Raw genomic sequence first — 26,344 nt, forward strand, 5'->3', positions numbered from 1 at the left:
TTGTCCTGGAATGGTGAACCGCGGCCAGTGGGATCTGCGATCAGCTGAACCTGCGGATGCTGCAGGTAAACAAGCCGTCCCGGCCCAACTGCACTAGATCATGTCCTTCATTCAAAACAAAACCCTAAATGATAGATGTCTATTTTTTGAATGGTGAGGAAAGCTATATGTATGCAAGAGAGAGATTGGGAAAGGGGGAAGTAGCCAACAGGAAATGTCAGGCTTTTCAATTTTCCTTTGTTGGAGGAGGTGACTGACACACTGGCTGAGAGGAACAAGCTGGAAACTAGAACTCTGAGGCACAAGCAAGAAGCAAAATTTAGGCCCTGAAGTAGTACTGTAAATTAAGCACATATGTAACATTGAGCATGTGAGTCAATTCCTTATATACTTGCTAAGACTGTTCTGGGCCTCCCTTGGTAGATACAGCCTCCTTCAGGGATGATACTCCTCCTTCAGGGCCCCTGGCATGAGGGATGTTGCCAGGGAGCAAGGGGTCTCTTGGTTTGGCAACACGTGCAACTTAGTCAAACCAGAGAATCTGGGCCACATTAAAAAACAAACAAACAAAAAACACACCCAAAACAAACACAAAATCCAGGGCTCCTAAGGAAGAAGGCAATGCCTATAGATGATAAAGAACCTTCTGAGACCTCTGTACACCCTCAAACATTTTATCCCATTCCAGCCTCCCGTCTCCCACTTTAATCTTCCCATCATCAAACCCAGCGATCCACCCCATGCTTGGAAAGCCGAGGAAAAGAGAAAAAGCATGTCATGAAATTGAGTTCTGGGCTGCCACACTCAGGAGGGAAAAAAAGTTCCAAACCAAAGTGGGGCTGGAAGCTGGTGCTCCTCAGATGACTGCCAATGAGTTGGTAATACATAAAGAGACCCAATCTTTCACATAACCAGCAATACAAATCTTTTAGGGCTTTGCAGGTCAAAACAAAACACCCAGAAATCAACCTGTAACCAGCATCCTCCTTTCTGTAAGAAATGCTACTTAACAAATAGTCTGACTCATTATGAATCTGCTGCATCTTCTGATGGATCTGAAGGTTTGATACCAAGAAGAGTAATTGCAGGTGATAAAGGGCTTGGCTACACTTGAGAGTTGCAGCGCTGGTGATGGGGTTACAGCGCTGCAACTTACTCTGTGTCCACACTTGCAAAGCACAGCCAGCATTGCAGCTCCCTGGCTGCAGCGCTGGCTGTACACCTGGTCTGCTTGGGGTGTAACGATTCCAGCGCTGGTGATGCAGCGCTGCTCATCAAGTGTGGCCAGCAAAAGCGCTTTTATTGGCCTTCAGGGTATTAGGAGGTATCTCAGCATACCTTTTCGCACTCCACTGCCCTGGGCTCAGGTGGCCAGCGCTTTAAATGCCCTGGGAATTTTAAAAATCCCCTTCCTGTTTGCTCAGCCAGGTGTGGAATGCAATCAATCAATCAATCAATCACTGACCATGCCTCCATGCCCCAAACGAACCCCGGCATGGAACACTTGCGAGCTGCAGGACCTCATCAGTGTTTGGGGTGAGGAAGCTGTGCAGTCACAGCTGAGCTCCAGCCATAGAAATTATGATACCTGTGGCCAGATATCAAAGTCCATGCTGGAAAGGGGCCATGAACAGGACGTGGTGCAGTGCAGGGTTAAAGTAAAGGAGCTGCGGAATGCCTATTGCAAAGCCTGTGAGGGAAACCGCCGCTCACGTGCTGCCCCCATGACCTGCCGTTTTTACAAGGAGCTGGATGTGATACTTGGGGGTGACCCCACTGCCAATCCGAGGACCACGATGGACAGTTCAGAGCAGGGAGAGGAGGGGAAGGGTGTAGAGGAAACCGAGAGTGAGGCTACTGAGGTGGTGGGAGAACCCCGGAGTCCCAGGAGGCATGCAGCCAGGAGCTCTTCTCAAGCCAGGAGGAAGCTAGCCAGTCACAGCAGCTGGAACTTGTTGGTGAAGAGGAAGCAGAGGAGCGGGTTCCCGGTAAGCAGATTTTATTTTTAGGATGGAACTGTTATGGGAGAGGAGGGTGGGGGTTATGGCTGCCTGCTTGCATGCCTAGATGTGGAATAGCCAATTGATTTGGTTTATCACGTCGCAGTAATCTGCCTCTGTAATCTCTTCAAAAGTTTCAGCCAGACAGTGGGCAATGCGCTTGCGCAAGTTTATAGGGAGAGCCACTGTGGTCCTTGTCCCAGTCAGGCTAACGCGTCCGCGTCACTGTGCTGAGAGGGGTGGGGGGACCATTGCTGCACACAGGGAAGCTGCATAGGGACCAGGGCGGAATCTACATTGCTGTAGAAGACCCTCCTGCTCTTCCCAGGTAACCCGCAGCAGCGAGATATCTGGCAGGATAAAATCCTGTGGAAAATATAGGGATAGTGTTCAGTGCAGGTTCCCCCAGCTGCTCTCTGCTTTCCCCGATGCACAGAAACCCCAGTGAGCCCTGACTCAAGCAGCTCCCCTTCCCAGGTGAGCCGCGGCAGCAACATGGCTTCATTAATCACTCATTCCCCATTACTCTCCATGTCTTCGCTGCTGTGGCCTCTCTGTGCTATGTTTGCTATGTGTAAATGATGCTACAAATAGTCTACAAACTCCTTCACTGTGATTATAAACAATGCAGCCTCTGTAATAAATATTTCTATTTCTGTTTTTTTTAAGTGTCCTTGAATCCTCCAGTCCTATCACAGCCTGCTGAAAGACTACAGAACTTGAAGAGGAAACCAAGAAAAAGCAAAGAAAATTTGGTGAAAGCAGTTATGAATCAGTATGCCTGAGAGAATAAAAGGCTGCAGGACTGGAGAGAGAAAATGCATCAGTGGAGGGAAACACAAAGCAGGAGAAAGGAATTGGCTACCAAGTAAAGCACAAAGCAGCTGATAAGCCTCCTGGCGCGCCAGACGGACTGTATGCAGTCACTTGTAGCCATGCAGGCAGATCACTACCGTGCTAACCCCCCCATCCCAAAGCTCTCTCCCTTGTGCCCCACTGTTTGCTCAAACCCCCCTTCTCCAGCATCCTGGTTCTTACCACCACCAGCTGCCCTCAACACCTGTACGTTCACCTACCAGCCCTGAGAACTACGACCCTTACCCTATGCACTCAACCCCCATCACCATGCAGCATATTAATCCTGAAGTGCAGCAGGCATTGCACAGCACTCCAGGCAGGACATATTCAAACCTCTGACTGTACAGTTCAGCACCCTACCCCCCTGCCCTTTTATGTACTGTATTTTGAATAAATGATTTCTTGGCTTTTAAAACAGTTTTTATTACTGCAGAAAGTGAAACATACTGTACCCCAAGGGAAAAACAGGCACTGCAAATCATTGTAACCACTGCACTTCACTCCCGTGCAAGGCACCAAACATTACTGTTGGCTTTCAGCCTCAAATTGCTCCCTTAAGGCATCCCTAATCCTTGTAGCCCTGTGCTGGGCCTCTCTAGTAGCCTTGCTCTCTGGCTGTGCAAATTCAGCCTCCAGGCGCTGAACCTCGGAGGTCCATTCCTCACTGATGTTTCACCCTTCCCTTCACAAATATTATGGAGGGTACAGCATGCGGATATAACCGCAGAGATGCTGCTTTCCCCCAAGTCTAGCTTCCCATAAAGACATCTCCAGCGCCCTTTTAAATGGCCAAAAGCACACTCCACGGTCATTCTGCACCGACTCAGCCTGTAGTTGAACCGGTCCTGGCTCCTGTCAAGCTTCCCTGTATACGGTTTCATGAGCCACGGCATTAAGGGTAAGCAGGGTCTCCAAGGATCACAATGGGCATTTCGACTTCCCCTACTGTGATCTTGTGGTCTGGAAAAAAAGTCCCGGCCTGCAGCTTCCTGAACAGGCCACTGTTCCGAAAGATGCATGCATCATGCACCTTTCCAGGCCATCCTGTGTAAATGTCAATGAAACGCCCACGGTGATCCACAAGCGCTTGGAGAACCACAGAAAAATACCCCTTCTGATTAATGTACTCGGATGATAGGTGGGGTGGTGCTAGAATAGGAATATGCGTCCCATCTATCGCCCCTCCACAGTTAGGGAAACCCATTTGTGCAAAGCCATCCAGAATGTCCTGCACGTTCCCCAGAGTCACGGTTCTTCTTAGCAGGATGCAATTAATGGCCCTGCAAACTTGCATCAACACGATTCCAACGGTCGACTTTCCCACTCCAAACTGGTTCGCGACCGATTGGTAGCTGTCTGGAGTTGCCATCTTCCAGATTGCAATAGCCACCCACTTCTCCACTGACAGGGCAGCTCTCAATCTCGTGTCCTTTGCGCCGCAGGGTCGGGGCGAGCTCAGCACACAGTCCCATGAAAGTGGCTTTTCTCATCCGAAAGTTCTGCAACCACTGCTCGTCATCCCAGACTTGCAGGATGATGTGAGCCCACCACTCAGTGCTTGTTTCCCAAGCCCAAAGGCGGCATACCACGGTGCTGAACATGTCCGTTATTGCCACAAGCAATTTATTGTCACTCGCGTCTGGCGAATCGATATCATCGTCGGACTCCTCACTGTCACTTTGGAGCTGAAGGAATAGCTCAGCTGCCAAAGGGGATGTGCTGGCAACATTCATCAGCAAAGTCCTCAGCAGCTCGGGCTCCATTTGTAATAGAAATCGCGCTGCAGACTCACAATAGCGCCAAACTGCTGGGACGTGTAGCGATGCACCATAGGGCATTGGGACAGGAAGTGGAATGACCCGCACCCTTCCGTCCCCTTCCCACAACCCACAGCACCAAAATGGGACGAGGTGCTCTGTGGGATAGCTGTGCACAATGCACCACTCCCAACAGTGCTGCAAATGCGGTCACACTGCAGCGCTGGTAACTGTCAGTGTGGCCACACTGCAGCGCTTTCCCTACACAGCTATACGAAGACAGCTGTAACTCCCAGCGCTGTACAACTGTAAGTGTAACCATACCCTAAGATAGGGATAACCCTGGTGATGTCTGCATCCCAAAGTAAGAAATGCAATGTGTTCTGCCAAGTGCAGATGATAAGAGGTGCTTTTGACAACTGCTGCTACTTGGGAATGCGGCTGGAGGTAGGGATTTAACTGGACCACTGTAGGGTATGCAATTTATATCCAAATAGTGTGTGGGCCTCAGTAGAGGTGATTCTAAAGAGGTGCAATGTTGGGTTTGTGTCTGTTTTTTATTCTGTATGATCTATAAAAAGGACTGAAAGAGTTTGGATTTTTTTGTTCTGATGCTTTTTCCTGGAAAAAGAGTTGTATTTTTACCTTGGGAATATCAGGTCTGTCAAGTCTTGTTTCCTCATGGAGACCCAGAGATTTAGATTAGGAGCTTGGTCAACCCTTAACTGAATGGCTGTGTGTGTGTGTGTGTGTTTCAGTCTTTAACAAAGAGTGCTCTTTTCTTCCATCTCTCTGTTAGACATTTGTATTAAAGAAGAGAAACCAAACCCAAAGGCCTCTAAACAATCTGAAATATATCCCTTCCTCACACAATCAGGTTCCTTTCCTTGGATAAGCAGTTACATGTCCTGACTTTTCCAGTGGTCTATTCCGGATATTTGGAGCCTTAAAGTCCTCCCCACTAGCAGGACTGCTGCTGCAGGCTCTGGGAGGCCATTCTTCTCAGCTCTCAGAGAGAGCAACTACAACAGTACAGCCAGTATCACCACCAAAGTTTGTGCCTGCTGGGACAATCTCCATCTTTGTCAATACTGGCCATGGCTAAAAGCATGAGTCTCTATGGCTTGAACTAAAAGAGCCAAGCTCCCAAACCAGGAGCTGTAACAGCCCCATATCCTCTATGTGGATTGGGCACAAAACAGGACACACAGCATGTACCGTCCATTGGGTTATACTGGCACCACCAGTTAACCTACAGGAAGTGGCACCTAGCCATCAGCACTGGCATCACTAGGTGGCAGTAGTGGGGATCAGCTGGTGGCAGCATGAGCTTAGGAGGCAAGGAGTGTGGGGAATGAGCTCTGTACTGGGGTATGGGAATATAATGGGTGTCCTTTGTCATTTTGATAGTCTGGTCACTTTAGCTTGCTGTTTATCCTGACCTAAATCTATTGGCTCTTCAGTCTTGTAGGAGAAGTAAGGCAGAAAAGACCTGACATTTCTAATACATTAAAAAGAAAAAACATTCATAACAGAAATAAAACCCTCTCAGACTTTTTGTGCATCACAAAGCAGCAAAGACAGATGACAACTGATATTTCCCCCCTCCTTAGATGCAGCAGTTTAGAGAAGGGCTGGGTTATTCCTGTGGGGGACCAAGATCTGGGCTTTGTGGCTGAAAACCAGGACAGGCAGCACTGGGAATCCTAAGAACTACCTTGTTTATTGATTTATAACTTTGTTTTGGGGTTTACTGACTATAAAGCTGCATGGAAGAAATATAGCCAGAAATGGTACTAAGTTTGTGTTCTGAGTAAATCTGAATCCCCAGATGGGGTGTTGTGTTTAGACTGCTGAGTTCTCTGTTTCTGTCTCTGCCTGGCTCTTAGCTCTGCCATGTCAGTCTTACGCCAGGTCTGCCTTACAGGCCTATATCAGTATAACAACATCACCCAGAGGTATGAAAAATCCATAGTGACTATTTATACTCACCTAACCCCTTGTGTAGACAGTGCTATGCTGGCAGGAAGCAACTGCCTCTCGGGAGATGGATAACTACATCGATGGGAGCAGCTCTCCTGTCGGCATAGTAGCATCTTCACTAAAGCGCTGCAGCACTGTCCATGAAGACAAGCTTTTAGGCACAGATCAGGGGGGAAAAAGTAGAGTCACTCAAGAGCAACCCCATCAAACACCATCTGAGGTCTATGGATGTGCCCAAAACACCTTCTCCCCCATGTTAGTGAAGAAGCTCACCAGCCACAACCACCATCACCTGCAGCCGAAAATCACATAGAAGGAGGCAAAGGGACCCAAATCATACCTGGTGCTGGAGCTGTCCTGCTGCAATTTTCTTTATAACATTCCTCAAAGATGGGAAGACAGGACATGGGGCAATGAACAGAGAGGCCATCCACGTCAAGTGACTGTTTTTGAGTGAAGGCCTAAGATGTATTCTTTAAAGAGAAGCTATTATACCTTTCCCTTCTTCAAGGAGCACGAACAATCATTTAATCTTACAGGCTTTCACCCTCCAGGTGGGACACAGGCAGCTACCTTTGAATTAGCTTTGAGTTCCCTTGCACCTCTATCATATCACACACATCTAGGGATATGCGAGACTGGGGAAAACTTGGTTGTGACAGGGAGGTGATGGCTAATTTGCTGCATGTTATTTTATAATGTTGTTGCTAATTTTGTACATTTCTGTGCATCTCAGATGGAGAATGTGGGTGCATTTTTTTTATTTTTGGCTTATGAAAATGTACCCTTCAGTTTGCTATGCTTAGTGGGGTCATATTTTTTATTTACCAGTACTAAGACCCTCTTTTTGTTATCCTCACCCCTTTGGGACCAGGTTTTCAAAGGAGTTCAGCTCTTATTTAGGCATCTAAATAAGGGCCAGCAGCTCCCATATCAAAGTCTTGGCTAGATTTTTGAAAAAGCTCAACATCCACAAGGGTGAGCACTCTTGAAAGTCTGGCTCTTTGTTTTGGTGCCTAAATAGGAGCTGAGCTCTTGAGACTCTGGCCCCAGTTGTGGGTGTTTAGCCCATCTGAAAACTCAGAGGGCTAGAAATGATGCACTCAGGTTTCAGCCTGTAGAGGCACTACTATACCACCTGGGAGTGCTCCAGACAATACGAGATTTTGATGGTTGTGATACTGCAAAAATAAAAATATTTTTAACACCTCCTTAAAGATATAACTGTGACCTGAATTATAAACCAAATAGGAAGCCAGTGGAGTTATAGAAGATTGGGTGCTGTGGTTTACTTAATAAAACCCCATTGTAATGCATACATGCCAAGGGACAGCTGACAATGGGAAACTGACTGAGTAAAACAGTAATAATTTTCATATGTAAATAGGCATAGGAGCTTTGTGTTTGCTTTGAAACTCGAGCTTTAAGCAAATACTACTTTTTGAAAGTAATAAAATCTCTAGTGTAGTATCTCAAAAAACCCAGAGACTTTCCTGTTATCTGATTACATCTCCTTATTTGTCTTGCTTTAATTTAGCCACATGGATAAAAGACATCACATAAATGTCACTTCATTTAATGTGACTGGTTTCAAGAGCTGTCTTTTCCAATTGTGTTGCCAGTAGCCATGAGAGTCTGGAGGCAGTCCTCAAAGTCTGAGAAATCTCCTGAGTGCTTGATCTAAGGCCAAAACCTGTGGCTAGGCTGTGGGTCAGAAAATTTAGGTCCCTGCATGAACACTAGCAAACAGTGAAACATTTAAGGTTGCTGTGTGAATTTGCAGAAACTTGCACTAAAAGTTGAAGGGACATTGTCCATAGGTGCTCATGTTGCTTACAGTATAATTTTCAAGAACAAGTAAATTACTAAAAATTTCACTCTTTGGGGGTAAGGCCCATTTTTGGTTTGTTAGTACAATGCCTAGCACAATGGGGTCCTGGTCCATGACTAGGGCTGATAGGTGCTACAGTAATACAAATAATAATAAAAATAGGATACTTATTTTGAAATGTGTCCCCACACAGACTTGCCACAAAGTAACAAAAGGTCTGATTTAAAACAAATTGGTTATTTTATTGCAAGTTTATGTGTAAATAAGATCCCTGTGCTATGCAATTCCAATCTATTGTAGTCCTAGGGTAGCAGTTACTAAATTCTCACCCTAGCATTACATCCTTTTGTGGAAAAGTCATACTAATATTTGATAGACAATTGTGACCCTGATAAAGAATTCCATAGGTCAGATTTCAAACAAACAACCATCAAAACAAAAAAACAAACAAACCTTCAACAAGCCTGCAGAGAAATTGTTTTCTAGTAAATTATCTGTTTTAAAAATAACATTTGTACAGAAACTCTTGTTTTCCTTGAGTTCTATAGAATAATTATTTAATATAGATCGGGGTGGGCAAACTTTCTGGGCCAAGGGCCATATCTGGGTGGGGAAAATGTATGCAGGGCCGGGGCAGGAGGTTGAGGTATGGGAGGGAGTGTGGGGGTGTGTGGGGGGGTGTGGTGTGCAGGAAGGGGCTCAGGGCAAGGGATTGGGGCAGAGGAGGGGTGCTAGGTGTATGAGGGGGCTCAGGGAAGGGGGTTGGGGTGCAGGAGGGGGCTCAGGGCAGGGGTGCAGGAGAGGTGTGGACTGTGAGAGGGGGCTCAGGGCAGGGGGTTGGAGTGCAGGAGGGGTGTGGGGTGTGGCAGGGGGCTCAGAGCAGGGGGTTGGGGTGCAGGGTTCATCAGGGAGTTCAGGGCAGGGGTTGGGGTGCAGAAGGGTGTGGGATGTACGAGGGGACTCAGGGCAGGGAACTGGGGTGCAGGAGGGATCTGAGATGCAGGCAAGGGGCTTAGGGCAGGAAGTTGGGCGGTGAGGGGCAGGAGGGGTTCGGGCTCCAGCTTGGTGCTGCTTACCTAAAGCAGCTCTCGGGTGGCAGCGGTGCATACCGGGGCCAGGGCAGGCTCCCTGACTCTCTGCTCCCTGACTCTCTGCCCTGGCCCCAAGCCGCATCGCTCCAGGAATCACTGTGGCCCTGGGGGCGGGGGCGGGGGCGGGTTCTGCATGCGCTATCTTTGCCATGCCTCCAGGTACCTCCCCAAAAGCTCCCATTGGCTGCAGTTCCCCATTCCTGGCCAGTGGGAGTGGTGAGTAGCGGTGCCTGGAGGCAAGGGCAATGCACGGAGCCCTTTGCCCCCCAACATGGGGAACACAGGGACCCAGTGCTGGCCGCTTCTGAGTGGTGCAGGGTCCACAGCACCACAGGGGGCAAGTCCCATGGACCAGATCCAAAGCCCTGACAGGCCGGATCCAGCCCATGGGCCGTAGTTTGCCCACCCATGATGTAGATGATCTATAAAGATGAACAGTGTTGTGAATGAGTGTCTGCAAATGATCACTTGCAAATATTCTTTCCATAAGAAATGAGGCAATATCACCAGAGTTTGAGGCACTCCTTTTGTATTTGACTTCATTTCCTTAAGACTGTCTCACCTCAGATCATGCCCATCAATCATCAAAGTTTTTTTTAGCTGTTTGCATATGTATATTAAGAAGTTAACGCTTGATAACTGTTAAATGTGATAACTCTAATGTCATACTGTTGATCACTAAAGTCTGTCTTGATGCTGAGATATGTCTCTGACTCTCTGTGCTTTCACCCCTTGCATTTTTCCTCTATGCAAAGTATCAAACAATGTTCATCAGTATTACTCCAAAGTGCTCTTTGCTTACTTACATCTCACTTCCACCTTAAGACAGAGACAGCTGTAATAGATCAGCTGACACTTCAGCTCCACCCATTTATTACGAATGAAAACTTCTCTATCCAAGCAATGAAAAAAAGGATCCTGCCTAGAAAGCAAGAGGGATGTACAAGCCCAGAGGGGTCTGATGTAGCATTGAAACTGTAAGCAATACAACTAATTCTTGGTCTGTTTTTTTAAATTTTGTTTTAAACTGCTACTTATTTTGTCAGTTTAGCCAAAGGGGGGAGTTAACAGATGTGATGGATCGTTTTTATATAGTTTTAAAATGTACTTGTTACAACTTGAAACAAGGAAGCAGTACAAGCGATTTTTAATACTAAAAATACTTGTTTTGGCATATTAAAACAAAACTGAACCTAGAAAGGAATGTGTCAGATCATGAGCATGAAGGAAAACTTTTAAAACATGGGGATAGTTTACTGTGTTGCCACGTGATCATGTAATCCAGTGGGTTGCCGATCCCACAATTCCTAATCCTTCAGGCTGGGAATAATCACTTTATCAGAGAAATTTTCTTTCCTGTAGTTTGTAGCAGGATGGCTTTATTTTCTTTCTCCCTGCAAATCATTGCTAGGGACCAATTCCAAGAGCAACTACACTATCAGAGAAGGAAACCTAAGCTGTGAAAGTTACTACCCTGCTTTTGAGCCAGGGTGAAAGTTTAAGTGTATATTGATGGAGGAGGCACTAACAATTATTTGTAAATATAGATTTATTTATGTTAATAAAATCTCATCTTATATGTACAGCCTGTGGGGTATCAGTGCCTGAGTTGACATGTCTAACACTAACAAGTGCTGGAAAACAAATCACAACAATGTCTAAACTTTGTGCATGGGGCTAAGTGATTGCCTTGTGGCCCTGGGAAAGATGGCATAAAAAAAACAAAATATATAGAGTGATTTGGGAGCATTTAGAATTGTTCCTAGTTGCAGACATTTAGGAACACTATCTCCACCATCTCCACACCTACTTCCATCCCCATATTTTGCTGTGCGTTCCATCCTGCACTGTTTATCTGTGACCCTGACATATTGTGTACCAAACTTGGTTTATTGCTGCTTCTGCCTCTTGATAAAACTACAAAAATGTATATTCTAGGCCAGGTGTTCTCAAACTGGGGGTCATGACCCTTCAGGGGGTCACAAGGTTATTATGTGGGGGTTGTGAGCCATCAGCCTCCACCTTCAAATCCTCCATCATTTAGGATAGTGTTTAATATTAAAAATGTGTTTTTAATTTATAAGTGGGGGTCGCACTCAGAGATTTGCTGTGTGAAAGGGGTCACCAATGCAAAAGTTTGAGAACCGCTGTTCTAGGTCATTGTAATCGACCTTTTGATCTCTTACATTGCTATGGATAAAATACTTTAATATTTTACTTTAATCAGAAAAAGAGAGACATTACTACTTAAGTAAAATTGAGTTTTAACAATGGGAAGGAAAAGGTGAATAATTCTGGAAGGACATTTACTGTTCTCTTTAGTTTTATCTACAGGGGGAGTTTATTCCAAAATAGCTATTCTTGATCAACTCCCTGTTTGGATGCTCTTATTCTGGAATCAGAGTGCCTTATTCTGAAATATCTTAATTTGGAATAAATTTGGAATAAAGCACTTTTATTCCAGAATAAGAGTGTCCACACAGTGCACTGATCAGGAATATTTAATGTACTTGAAATTCACACCCTATCTTAATCTAGATTAATTTCTCTGTGTAGACAAATTTTATACTCTAGAGTGGTAATCTGTTTTGAGAGCACTTATACGATACATTTAAATGAAAATGGTATAAATACACAACAATCCTCACAGCAAATCAAAACAGAAAGCTCTAAGAATGTTAAATAAACTCTCCTGTCCACCATAAAATTTCAAGCCCTGGGGACACAGACTTGTCTGTCAAGGTTGGCCTTGTAGGTCAAAGATGGCTAGATCTGCTCTCTCAGAGAATGATGACTTCACCATTTCTGCGTTCTCTTTTAGGTTTGCTGTAAATTGTTCCCTCCAGCTTGCTAACAGTTAAATAATGATTAATGAAACAACCCATTGTGAAATATAGAGACATAATGTACTAAATGGTTAAGCAATAGTTTTCAAACTTCCTGTGGTGGACCTGTTTTCTCTGTGTGCACATGTATATGTGTGTGTGTACACATACACACAGATATAAAAATCTACTAATGTTACTATTGCTGTTGATTTATAATGGTCATCTGTTGATGCACATTAGAGCACAGGGAACAAAACTGTATCCATTTGCTTTCCTATTTTTCAGATGGTTGTATATTCCTCAATATTTCACTTGTTAGGGGTGCATAGTTATAAATGTCAAAAGTTGCCTTATATGTCTGAAAAGTTTTGAGTGAAATCCCTTCAGCTGTTTGAGCTCTGAGAGTATGAACCCCTTCCTGCACACTTTTTCTATTTACTAGTAATTAATAATTCTAACCATAGACTGGGCTAGTGCAGGAAAAAACAACAACAGAAGACTGGGATCTGAAACTTGCTACGGTCTTAGTCCTCACTGAGGACCAGGCTAGTTCAGACAAGGCTTCCATCTCTGCAATGGCAGAGGCCTCCTAGAATATTTTTTGGGGCAGTGGGGTCTGCTTCACCAAGTACAGAGAGGGCTGTTCATCAGTGTCAATGATCCAGTGTTGATTGGTGTGAGGAGTCAACCTCTTTGTACCGATGAAGGAATCTATGGAGAATAAACTGGGCCCGCTAGGGGCTTGTTTCTTTCCCCCAATTTTAGGCTTAATCTTTATTAGCCCCATGTGGGATTTAGAGAGGAGATTTTCAGACAAAAATGATAGTTATATGTGCAACTGTCATTTTTGTTTCTAAAAATCTCCCTACCACAACTCTTTCATCTGGCATGGTATAGCTATTTGAGGTAGGTTGAAGGGAGAAGGACCTGCACTGGCTGCTGGCCCTTACAAACTGGCCCCCAATTGAATAGCTTCACAGGGGCCCCATACGTTTTTAAACAAGCCCCAAGTGAGGTTTAGGTCCTATGTTTGGTTTTGTGAGGTGGGAGTGGAAGGTTTTAATTAGTCAGGAACACTTTTAAATTGTGCTGTTTTCTTATTAAGTTCATACATACTTGTTGAAAGCTACTAGCAGCACATGCTTTTGTGTCAACGATTCCTGATCAAATGTGCAGAGTTTGCAAGTGGAAAGTGTCTTTTCTAACAGCCAAAACTGCAGACTCAACCTGGAATCTGAAAGTCAGTGCTAGTTTTTCTCTTCTTGAGCATGCTTGGCACTCTATTGTATCATTGGCTATTCTGTAATAACTCCCCCTGCAGGCATTCTGTTCTGAAATACAAGCAATTTTATTCTTGAATAATTACTTGTCTCAAAAGTGGAGTAAGTATTCCAGGACAAAGTCTATTTTTGTTCAGGATATTTTGACCACGTGGGTAGTTATTTTGGAATAGCTATAGTTGAAGAGTTATTCTGCTGCAGCTATGCTGGTCAATTGTCCTGTGTAGACAAACTCTTAAGAAAGACACACTACTTTCTGCCTGTGGCAGGTGTGTACATTGGGGGCTGGGTATGAGGTGGCATAGAGCCTCTACCAGCCCTGAAGCTTCCGGGGAACAGCCCTGTACGGTCCCCAAAGGCCAATGAGCAGGCTTTGTCAAACCTTCATGGAGAGTATGTCCCCTGTGCTACCTCCCCAGCAGTGCTGGTGTGTGAAAGATCTATTACGATGTGGTGGTGAGTTATATATAACTGTATATAATTTTGGGGAAAGTCTAAAAGCCCTGGCCTGAGTAAATCTGAATTGACTTCACTATGTTCAGGCTGTGTGGCAACCATTCATATATACATTCACATTGGAAAAGGAGAGGGACAAACAGAAGGAGAAGGAGGTGAGTGTGGTTACAGTATCAAGGGAGCCAAGACAAACTTCCATATCAGACAGACAGGAAGGTCCATATTCCAATGGTACCTCCAAAAGATAATTGAATTGCAAAGATATAGGTGCTTACCAGTCCACATATGATTTAAGCAATAAATAATTGCAGTTTTGGGGGTCCCCTGTATTATTTATTCCCCATGAATTTATTTCCAGTGCCACAGTTCAGTAAGGTACATAAACACATGCCTAACTTCAAGCTTGTGAGCAGTGCCATTGAAGCCAATGGGTCTACTCATGTATTTAAAGTTAGACATGGCCTTATGTGTCTTGCTGAATTGGACCCCAGTTGTTTTATTCTGTAACATCCCCTTTCAGGGTGACTAGGGGTCTAGTTTGAAAGCCCTTTGAAGTCAATGGAAAGACTCCCATTGATTTCAACAGGCTTTGAATAACACCTTGCCTTTATAGGTGTTTATAGCTGTGGCCTGCTAAATTCTAGTCCCTTTGCTGCTTGTAGGTATTACAGCTGGTAACTAAATTGTCTATTCTGTATGAAATGATGTAGCCTCTGTTTTGTTGCATAGATTCCATTTACTACTTCAAATACATATAATAAATTCTACTCTGAAATACACGTTAACTGTAATGGAGTTGACAGAGTTGTATGTCAGCGCGCAATCTGATTCAGTGTTTTAAGTGATGGCGAGTGCTAACTAGTTCAGAACCCCACCCTCCATTTTCTAGCGGAAACACAGTAATTCTCTAAGTTCCCAAATTGGAAGGATTTGCTAATTTTTTGGAGGCAAAACATGAAATGTGTTGTGTAGTTTTTAACGAGAACCATTCATTTATTTCCAGTTACATGTCAGTGTTGGACTTATTTCCACATTTTTGTACTTAAAATAGAATTCTTCCAAAACAGAGATGCCTCAAAGGATGGACTTGTTTTGTCTGGAAGAATCATTTTTAATAAACATAAAGGCTCAAGGGTCCCCAAAATCTGAAACAATTGTTTTGCAGGCAAGTATGTAATCTTACCTGATATTTGTTGCATTTCTCAGCATTTTTCTTACAACTGTTTCTGATTACCAAAAATATTGATCTGGTAGCAATATAAAGATGAAGAATGTGACACCACATTAATCTCCATGACAACAGACAGTGATGTCACAAATACACTAGGAATTCCCCACAAAGTCAAACAGAAGGATAAACAGGGACCATAACCAAACAAAGTAAGTGGAATCAGAGAACACACTCAATAGACAGGCCCACTGACCTAAATTATGTACAAAGGATCCCTCTTGTCACATTTGTTTTACATACAAGTGGCAGTTCACTATAAGCCATTTCCATTATGGTACTTTGCACTTATAGAACCTTTCAACTGAGGATCTCAAAACACTTTGTAAACAAACCTCATAACACCTACTAGTAGTCAAGTATTACTATAGCCACCAATAAATCAGGTAAACCAAGGCACAGAGAGGTGAAGTAACTTGAGGTCATTGATTGGTTTGGGAATAGAACCCAGGGGCTCACTTAATTCTTGCTAACTATTAGACAAAGGATCTCTGTTATCTAGTAAGGGGTAAAAAGCCAAGGTACCTCAATGTAATCAGTTGCTTGTGCATAGAATACTGCAGATAACTGTTCTGTGGAGTGTGAAAGTCAATATAATTAGTACAATTAACATAAAAGTTTGGGGCATGTGACATATCAGGTTGAAAACCATTGAGCTTGAAGTCCTCTATTTGTCAAAAGAATGGATGTAGCAAAGGTCTAATGGTTTCTTCCATGGTGCCTCATTAATTACCCGTATTTGAAGGGACTATTGCTGTGTATTAAATGGTTGGTCAGGCTCCATACCCTACCCAAATCTATACAGGATTTTGTCTTTCTGCTGAGACTGCCAAACTATTGGCACTTATGTTGATGATTTTGGACCCTTTTGGCATTTTCACCAGGAAATGGATGGAGAGCTGAGTTAATTTAACATAGACTTCTGACCAGAGATCTATTTGAAAATGTGTCCATTGAAGTGCATTATCTTCTCTAGTAGAGGCTAGTGCTGATGATGGCAAATGGCAAGGAGAGAACAACGAAATAAAATATATCTTTCTATCTGCCTGATACACTTCTGCACTGTTATTTTGTGAATAGTCTGTTTATTAAACTGTTTGCCTTACAATTCTAAAAGCACAAAGTTTAGCAAAAGAAAAGAATACATGTTGCATGGTAACACCCCCAGCCATGGCATACATCAGCTCCTTGTTAGCATAAACCTTGCTACGTAATATATTTGCAAAGTGCAGCTTCCATTTAACTTTCTTTTTATGTCCTCCACCACCTAACATTAACCTAATGTAAATCTGTCTATATGAAGTATGTATGCAGTGTAGTTGTAACTGTGTTAGTCCCAGGATATTAGAGGGACAAGGTGGGGGCAATAGAAGAATTGTCCATGCGGCTTGATCCAAAGTCCACTGAAGTCAGAGAGTCTTTCCATTGATTTCAGTGAGCTTGGGATCAGGCTCATGGGCAGCTGTTACACAGAGACATAAAAATATTGTATGGCTTATGGCATTGATTTACATAGGATATCGATGAAACCAGGACTTTGAACCTGATTTGCAATTGTTTGGATCCCTATGTAAAATCAGTTGCTGTTGCTTAGCAATTTACTTCTATGTGGTCCTAGTAGAACTGAGAATATTTTGTTGGGAAGGATGGCTTCTTATCTGAAACCTTTTTAATTTAACTATCTCATTCTGTCCTGATGTTTTAACCCTGCATGTTTCCTGGCAACATATCTGAAATGGAGTTGTATACAAGAGTTAAGCCGCGTCTACACTAGAGACCTTATAGCGGCACGACTATACCGATACAGTTACGCTGCTGTAAGACCTCCTGCATTGCTGCTCTGCACCAGTGGGAGAGAAGGCATATAATTAAACCACCCACAACAAGTGGCGGTAGCTGTGTTGGCAGGAGAGCATCTCCTGCTGACATAGTGCTGTCCACACTGGTGCTTCTGTCAGTGTAACTTATGTCACTCTGAGGTATATTTTTTATTTCACAAATTATACCGACAAAAGGGCTAGTGTAGACACAGCCTTAGTTATGAACCATTCATGGCTTCTGAGGCACTTGCTGTGTTACAGTTCTATAAATTGTCAGCATCTGCATAAATGAATATTTGGAGTAATGTTCATATTTTACATAGAGAGACAAGGAGGGTGAGGTAATATCTTTTATTGGACCAATTTCTATGGGTGTGAGAGACAAGCTTTCAAGCCACATAGACTACTTCTATTGGCCCCTCCTTGTCCCTCTAATATCCTGGAACCAACATAGTTACTACACTGCATACATACTTCATGTGGACAGCGGGTATAAAACGTGAATCCAGTTTGTGGGGTTCTTTTAGGATTTTATTCCATTCACTATATATTGTTCTTATATTGCTGGATAATTCAAATATCCTCTCTTCTCTTCCTCTTCTCCCCTCTTCTCTCTCCTCCCCCTAAGTATATTGAAAATCATCTTTGCATTTACAGCTATTAGTCGTGATTAGCTGAAAGGTCTTTTTTTCTGCTAGTATGACATTTTATATTGTTTTGACACCAATTCGCTGACACTTCTCCAGAGTGATTGTAGACAAAACATGGACTAGGAATGTTATTTTAACTGGACAATTATCATTTATTCTCAAAGCTGAAGCACTGCAACCATGAGTCAAAGATGGCATTAGTGAAAAATTGTATACAAATACACAGAGGGAATAACTTGTCGCAGCAAAGATGGGAAAGAACTCAGCTGTTCAGTTCTACTTCCAGTTGTGTGGCAGTGTATTTCACAGATTCTTGAATAGCTTCTTGTGCATGTCGCTACGTAGTAATAATCAGATTCTGCAACCTTTATTCACTTTGAGTAGCAGTAACCCATGCAAGTAATCCCACTGAAATGAACTGAATCCCACTGAAATGGGCTGAATCCCACTGAATTCTCACAAATTATAATAATACTTTGCACATAGGTCTTTTTTGGTCCAAGGATGCTGAAGTGCATTACAAACTTTAATTAAGCTTCCCCAAATCCCTATAAACTAAGTAAGCATTATCTTCATTTGACAATGGTAAGTTTAGGCCCAGAAAGGTTAAATAGCTTGCTTAGGGTCATGTAGTAAATCAGCTAGAACCTCTATAAAACCGAAGAGACACAACTTCAGTCCTCTGCTCCTTAGATAAATCTCCCTCCTGAGCTCCATGCAAAAAATAGCCACTATAATGTTGGAGAGTTGGGAGTATTAGGTCCCTCAATATCAAATTCACTAAATATGATGACAGTTGAACATATGACTGTTTTTGTTCTTGGTTGGTTTGTTTTTCTCAGCAGACAGCTGAGGTTTCACCCAGCTCTGCTTATAATTGTGAGCCATCTGAAAAAACAGATTAAAAAAAAAAAAAGAAAGGAATGATGTGATGTGGGGAGGGGAAAAGAAAGGGTTTTTCTGTTGGCACTAAAATGAATTTTAACAAGTGAATGTAAAGTGGAAATTAGAAACAGGCTTAAACCATGCCTGAATTTTGCATCTTGATCCCTCCTCTACTGAAAATTGGAACTTTCTCATAGGTCCACCTAGAACAGATGATGATGTTATGTGAATGTGGGATGAGAGAAGGCCACAGAGATGCAAAATACTGATGGCCATTCAGTTCTAATTAACTTATAATTTCATCTCCCATTTCTTTTTCAAGGCTGAGTTAAAAAACTAACCAATGTTTCATATACAAAAAGCTAGTTTGAATTGGAAACTAGATAAGCCATTGATGTCCTAAGGGACAATTAGACTGAGAACATAGAAAATTATGTAAGAGAATGGTCCAGTGGTTGTCTAATCTGCTGACCTGTCTGACAGTGACCAGTGCTGGACGCGTCAGAAGACAGCATGGAAATCCTAATAAATTCCCTAATTGTGAAATGCTGTCCCAAGGGGAAAGTGAGAGATTTTGGGCTTTTTTACTGACCCTGGATGATTATTAATTGATGCTATGAATCATCAGCTGTGGCTGGTGATCAAGTAAGACTGGTTGTATTGCATTCCTGAAGGTCAGTTAGGGCTGCCTTTAAGATGTTGATGTCTTTTGTTGTTACCTGTGATGTTGTTTGGATCTCTTCTTCTATACAAGGTCTCTTGGTATTCATTGTATCTGGTTAAAACAGGGCTTGAAAAATCCTCTCACTCAGGATGAGCAGAAATCATTACTGGTGAATACAATCAATTGCTGTCAAATCCAAATTTTAATGGGGGGCAGGGAAGAAGGCCAGATCCTCAGCAGGTATAAATCAGTGTCAATCAATGGAGCTATGCTGATTTACACCCTTGAGGATCTGACTGTGTTGCTAATTTTCTGGCTGTGAAGATAATCTTTCAAACATGAATGAAAGTGTGAATTGGTGCAGTGCTGTTTTCCTAAATCTGAAGAGAGACCACACTAGTGCCATTGCTGCAGTTCAGAGTTTTCACTGCTGCTGTTCAGAATTCTAAGGGCAGCCGCATAACAGAGAAAATTAATTTAAATGCCACCACCTGGAGAAGCTTTGAGTAATAACAGATTCAATCTCTGGAACTATTCACTGGTAGAGTGAATGTTATTAAACTGAAGGCCAAAGGAAGTAGCATAGATATACCCTTTATCACCGATTGTGTCTTAAAGCTCAAATAAACCCAAACCACAACAATAATCATGCTAATAGTGAGTCATGTTCAGCTAAAGTTCTGAGTGAAAGATGACATGCCCTGTGACCACAGTTGTTAGTCCAACTTGGCTGTGGTGAAAACATGACAGAACACATGCTATAGGATCTTCTAGTGCATCCTTACATGTGCCCACAAATCTGGAAAGCTCTAGAGTTTGTGTAACTTGTTCTAGAGCCTAATTCATTGAACTGAAGGTATTTAATTGGAACATTTGCATGTTTGGTTTAAATGGGTGGTATGTCTTGACTCACCAAGTTTTAATTGTACAGAACCCACTATTATTAGTCCTTAGCATGTAAATAGCACTTATTTATTTTTTACAGTAGTGCTGAAAGACTGCACTTGAGAATGAAGCCCATTGCGTTAGATACTATTCAGAGATATAGTAGGAGACAGTCACTGCTCCGAAGAGCTTATAACCTAAATAGACAAGAAAAAGGATGGGAGATGGTAAGTATTTCTCCATTTTACAGATGGGGAACTGAGGTACAGAAAGCTGGAGTGACTTGCATGTGGTCACACAGGAAACCTGTGGCAGACCCAGGAACTAAAGCTAGATGTCCTGAGTCCAAGACCATCCTATAAAGTGCTGTACAAATTACTTCTAAGGCATTTTAAATGAGTTGCCTGGAGATTTCAGTCTCCTGCACTGCAATAGCCATAACAGCTTTAGTGGGTATATGCATTCTCTCTGAAATACATTCCCTTGCAGGGAAGAGGGCAGCCACCAGAACACTGCACACACTACCTGAAGTAGAATATCTGGCCAGAGACCCAGGGGCAAACTCTTATTGTATGTTTGCCATTAACATTTTTTAAAGGGATATGCAACCCCCCTCCCCAAACAAATGTATCCCATTTGTTCATATAGGTAACCTAGAGCTATATATTGTTTCATAATCTTTTATATGTTGCATGTATTGATTTGGTATTTGTCACTGCAGTCAAAATTTTCAAAATGAGCCATTGGCTTTAAGTGCCTTCATTTTGGAGTGCCCAGTCTGAGACACTTAGGGCTCAGTTTTCAGAGGGGCTGTGTGTCTGCAGTACCCTGGGTCTTAAAATGGATTGAGGGTTCTCTATCCAAGCTGAGCTCCCCAAAATGAAAACCTCGCAAGTGCCACCCACCCACATCAATGGGGGGAGGGGAACTTGAGGAGGCCATCAGTGAAAGGGGGACAGTCACAGTAGCAAGGGAGGGAGACACTTGCCAAGGGACAATAGGTAGCTCTTCCCCTGGGAGTCTTTGGCACCCATTGGCCCACTGAGGGAGAGAGATGCTGATTGGCCAGCATTCCTCAGCTCCCAGGATTTAGCCCTGTGCTGGGGCCTTGTGGAAGCTCTATCAGCTTTGTTCCAACAGCCCACCCTACCCACCCAAACCAGGACTGGGAACCTGGCCCGATAGATGCAGCTGGTCTAGCCAATCACCTGTGCAGAGGGTTAGGAAGGAATTTTTTCTCCCACAAGCCAATTGGCAGAGGACCATGGAGTTTTTTTGTCATCCTTGCAGCACTGTCAAGCCGCAGTGGGTTGAGTAGGAACATGCTTAGTACCTAACTGAGGTACTGGGTGAAGGTGTTTATTCATTGCAACTTGTGTCTGGTGTTCAGTGCAATTGAGACAATAGAATGAACAGTTCCCAGAGGTAAAAGGCCTTGGGCTCATGTGAAAGAGTGAGATCTTGTGGCCTTTACAGGCTGAGGTCAGAGCATGTGGCAATAGGGAGCTGAGCCCAACCTGAGCACCCTCTGCCTTCCTCATGGAGAAAGAGGAGGGTGCCAGGACTCAGAGAGAGCTGGGTCCTGGGTAATGGGCTGAGGAACACCTAGCCCACATTATGGGGTATATGGTAAGGAGCCCTGTAACCTTGACACCAGTTATGAGTTATATAGTAAGAAGCTCTGCACTGGAACCAATTAAATGCCTGATGTAGGGAAGTCAAGGTGATGCATGGGTAACCCCCCTCCCCTGTATTAACATTTAATAATAAAATTTGTGGCCTGCCCCCTAATTCCATGCTTATGCCTGTCCTCATTTTGCCAGTGTTTCCTCATCAAATTAATTAGTTTTTTTTTAAAAAGAGGCTGTGTTTATTGCTGGAATTACTGATTGGGCTTCCCGATAACACAACTGTTGCACCGTTTTTCTTACTTTTATCCCGATTGTAGTGCAAAAATACTTATACTGCAAAGAGCCCATCTCACTCTTTGCTTGAAATAAAATTATCTAGTAAAAATGTGGATAACAATTGTTGTGCTATAATTGTCATTGCTGGGGCGATCTCCAACGCTTCCTTTTTTCCATTGACTCAGTTTTAGGTTTTTCAAGTTCTTCTTTTTTGTTTTTGTGGAGGGCTTTTATTAATGGCAAAAATAAATGATTGTGTAGCTCATGTGAGCCTTTGGGGAGTCTCACAGTACACTCTGGAGACTACTTTTCTTTGGGCTTCCCCCTGGATGTTTTCAGAATCTCTGCCAGCTAAATATCATTCCACTGGTCCAGATTCCATTGTAGTTAGACAATGATCTTCTCCACTTTTAAATACTTTTGGAACCTTTCATTTTAACATTTTGCCGCAGAGCTAGTTTTGTTACTTCTGTTGATTTAGAAATTGAATAAATGTAAAAAATACAACACTGAAAAAAATGTAACTTGTATGTGAGAACTTCCTGAAATCTTCCTTCTTTCGAAACACTTACCTGTTCTGTTGGCATCATGGATCTCTGAATGTATTCTTTATATTATATATAAATGCTCAGTGAAATAATAATATATCAATGATTATTGCAATCCATTTGCCTAACATCCCCTAGATTTGGCATGCAGCATAATTATGTATATAATGTGCTTTTGTCACAGGCCTTCACAGGACCTTTGCAATGTCACACCCCATATCATGAACATTTCCTCTTGCTAAAACTCTTTTCATAAGCACTGGAATTATAAGATAAAACATGAAGAGCTGTGCCAATTAACTAATTTCAAGCCTGTACTTAGGATGTCCAGTCACCAGAACAAACACAATTATTGTCTGAAAAAGGGGAAAGTTATGCAGTAGTTATGCAGACAAACCTATGGTAACTTTAACCTCACGCTTCAGGGTATAAATTAATTCCTTGCAAAGGTTGGGAAGAAATATTTTATCTCTATATTCAGCACTGCACAACTGATTAAGTAGTTTATAGGATTATTGACTTCCTCTGACTCATCAAGTATCGTCTACTCTTTCATGGGAGGGTACTGTAAAGTAGGGTTTTATAAAAGATACCAGAGCGCTCTCTATGGATCATTGGTCTGATTACCTCCCCCTACACACTTTGGCTTTTATACACAATTGATGTGTGCCTCAACCCTGGCCATCCCTTCATTCTCAGCCCCAGAACCTGTCCTCATCATTAGCTCTGCCCCGATTAAAACCTCCCCTTTAAACCTCACACCTGCCCTTTTTTCTCCACTTCCCTTTGCCTGCTTCATCTGCCAAAAATATCACTGGCATCCATGATTTTATCTCTCACTATCGCCAGCCTGTGACACTCACTGACGCCTACTTCCTTGACCACAAAACTTTCTCCGCAGCTATTCTCGGTGCATCATTTTCTCTTACATACTCCACCCTAAGTCATCGCCCAAGAAATAGGGCACAGGAACCGGGCTTCTCTCTACGATTCCCAACTCATTCTTCCCACTACTCCTCCTTTGTCGGCAAGATATCCCTTTTTGTAATGATGGAAAGAACAAAGGAGAAAATATTATGTATGAATGATAAGACTTAGAGGTCCCATTGTGCTAGGTGCAGTGCATATACACAGTCCCTGCTCCAAAGAACTAAATTAAGATATAACACTTCAGGTTTTTTTCCCCGAGCTCTTAGAAAATTCACTCTAATTATTTATTATACAATTATTATACAAACTAATTATTTATTATACAATTACATTAATATGCTGTGAGGAAAATAAAATCCTGCAATCTGATATGATAAAAGTAGGTACAGCCCTTTTGATGACATTCACACCAGAAGTCTGAGTCAATATCAAACTTACTCAGTATCTTTCCTGTTATTATCTAGGACACGTTTTTCATAAATTCCTTATTCATTTTCTTTCAATTTTCAAGTGTTTCTCTTCCCAGACTTTGATGTCTTCGAAAAACAAAAACAAGTTGGCACAGACCTGGGATGAAAAAGAGGACTGATTTTTTTACAATTTTCTTATAAGCTTAAGGCTGAATTCTGCCAGCCACACTCACACCGAGTTGCACCTTATTCATTTTCTGAGATCATTTTTGTCAGTGGGGCTAACTGCAGAGTAAGCTACAGCTCAATATGAATAAGAGTAGCATGGTGTCCTTGGACGTCATGAAAGAAGCTGGACTTGGCCACTGAGCTTGAAAGTCCTCACTTTTTCCATAGAAGTAATATAGGGTGGGCATTGGTAACTAGATGCAATTGTAGTGTCATTTGTTGTGCTTTTCACATAAATCCCCATAGAGTCATCAGATAAAATTTTTTTACCTTCCACTGACCTCAGCTGAATTTGAATTGGGAACCTAATGTTAAGAAGCCCGTGCCGTGGCAACAGTATATTTGATATGCAAATGAATATAGTGTTGATCAGAAGACTGTTTCTCTGTATTAAATTATCAAACTAACTTATGATCCTTCAAGACAATATTCAGTATGACTAATAAAATAGATCTATTTTATTAATACCAATAAAACAGCAAAGAATAACCACCAGGATGAAATTCAATAAGGACAAATGCAAAGTACTCCACTTAGGAAGGAAAAATCAGTTGCACACATACAAAATGGGAAATGACTGCCTAGGAAGGAGTACTGTGGAAAGGGATCTGGGAGTCATAGTGGACCACAAGGTAAATATGTGTCGACAGTGTAACGCTATTGCAAAAAAAGCAAATATCATTCTGGGATGTATTAGCAGGAGTGCTTTAAGCAAGACACGAGAAGTAATTCTTCCGCTCTACTCCAGGCTGATTAGGCCTCAACTGGAGTATTGTGTTCAGTTCTGGGTGCCACATTTCAGGAAAGATGTGGACAAATTGGAAAAAGTCCAGAGAAGAGCAACAAAAATAATGAAAGGTCTAGAAAACATGAGGGAAGATTGAAAAAAATTGGATTTGTTTAGTCTGGAAAAGAGAAGACTGAGAGGGAATATAACAGTTTTCAAGTACATAAAAGGTTGTTACAAGGAGGAGGGAGAAAAATTGTTATTCTTAACCTCTGAGGGTAGGACAAGAAGCAGTGGGCTTAAATTCCAACAAGGGTGGTTTAAATTGGACATTAGGAAAAACTTCCTGTCAGGGTGGGTAAGTGCTGGAATAAATTGCCTAGGAAGGTTGTGGAATCTCCATCACTGGAGATTTTTAAGAGTAGGTTAGACAAACACCTGTCAGGGATTGTTTTAGATAATACTTAGTCCTGCCATGACAGCAGGGGACTGGACTAGATGACCTCTCAAGGTCACTTCCAGTCCTATGATTCTATGATTAATCAGTTTGCTAAACTTAATTAATTTAATTTCAAATCTAAGCACATATCCCTTCATGTAGTGTGTCATACAGATGAATATAATAGCAATTTTAATGATCATTCAAATACAGGAATTCACAGATTCAGTGTAGGTGAACTTGAAATTACTTTTCTCTAAAGTTGACTGTGCTATCATAACAACTTTAGATCATGATTGTATTACATCTGCTGTTTCTTTTGGCAGCAGTCTGTCAAAAACAGAGGTTGACTGAAATTTTGAGTCAGTGCTGTGTACTGAGGCAGGAATCTTGTGGGGAAAAATAGTATGTGATCATGTAATTAAAGTCTGAATCATAATACATAGCACAGCACCACTCAATTTAAGCTGCACAGGAAACCTTAATTCTGGCATTTCTTAACTTTTGAGCGCTTGACTTCGCAACCTTAATTTATTTTTAGCTTTCTCTCTCTCTCTCTCTGTGTAGTCTGTATAAAGCATATTGGTGAGGTCTTAGTAAGAGAGAATGTCTTCGGCTATCCCTCGATGTGAGGCTGATGTCTACCAAAGGGGTTCTTTGGTGGATTTTTAAGTGGCTGAGGAGCCCAATTTATGCCCTGCAGATTTTCCCACAGAAATGACAGGTGTAATCTTGGAGGAGACATAGTTGTTGGCTGGACTGTTGTGCCCTTTCTTTCCTCCTTTGTTGCTTCTCTGTCTCATGAGCACATCTGTTTTCTTCAAAGTGAGTTGTGGCTTGGTGTATGGTGTGGCTCCACTGTGTTTTGTTCTGCGTCCAGTCCTCCCACTTTGTTGGGTTAATGCCTCCCTTTTTAAGGTATACTTTCAGTATGTCTTT

At 42.6% G+C, this 26,344-nt stretch overlaps 1 protein-coding gene across 4 annotated transcripts in view; it reads left to right on the forward strand.

The window, feature by feature from the left end:
• The window catches only part of PLA2G4A (phospholipase A2 group IVA), a 308,898-nt gene that overhangs the window by 164,289 nt on the left and 118,265 nt on the right, over nt 1–26,344 (forward strand). Inside the window, exon 1 of one of the 4 annotated variants that reach the window (XM_030572621.1) lies at nt 10,418–10,497. The exons of the other annotated variants lie outside the window; for them this stretch is intronic. The gene's annotated coding sequence lies outside the window, so the exon portion shown is untranslated. Of the gene's footprint in view, nt 1–10,417; nt 10,498–26,344 lie in introns of those variants that run through there. 4 annotated transcript variants of the gene reach the window in all.

The sequence above is a fragment of the Gopherus evgoodei genome, chromosome 8 (genome assembly GCF_007399415.2).
Source record: "Gopherus evgoodei ecotype Sinaloan lineage chromosome 8, rGopEvg1_v1.p, whole genome shotgun sequence".
Lineage (NCBI taxonomy): Eukaryota > Metazoa > Chordata > Testudines > Testudinidae > Gopherus > Gopherus evgoodei.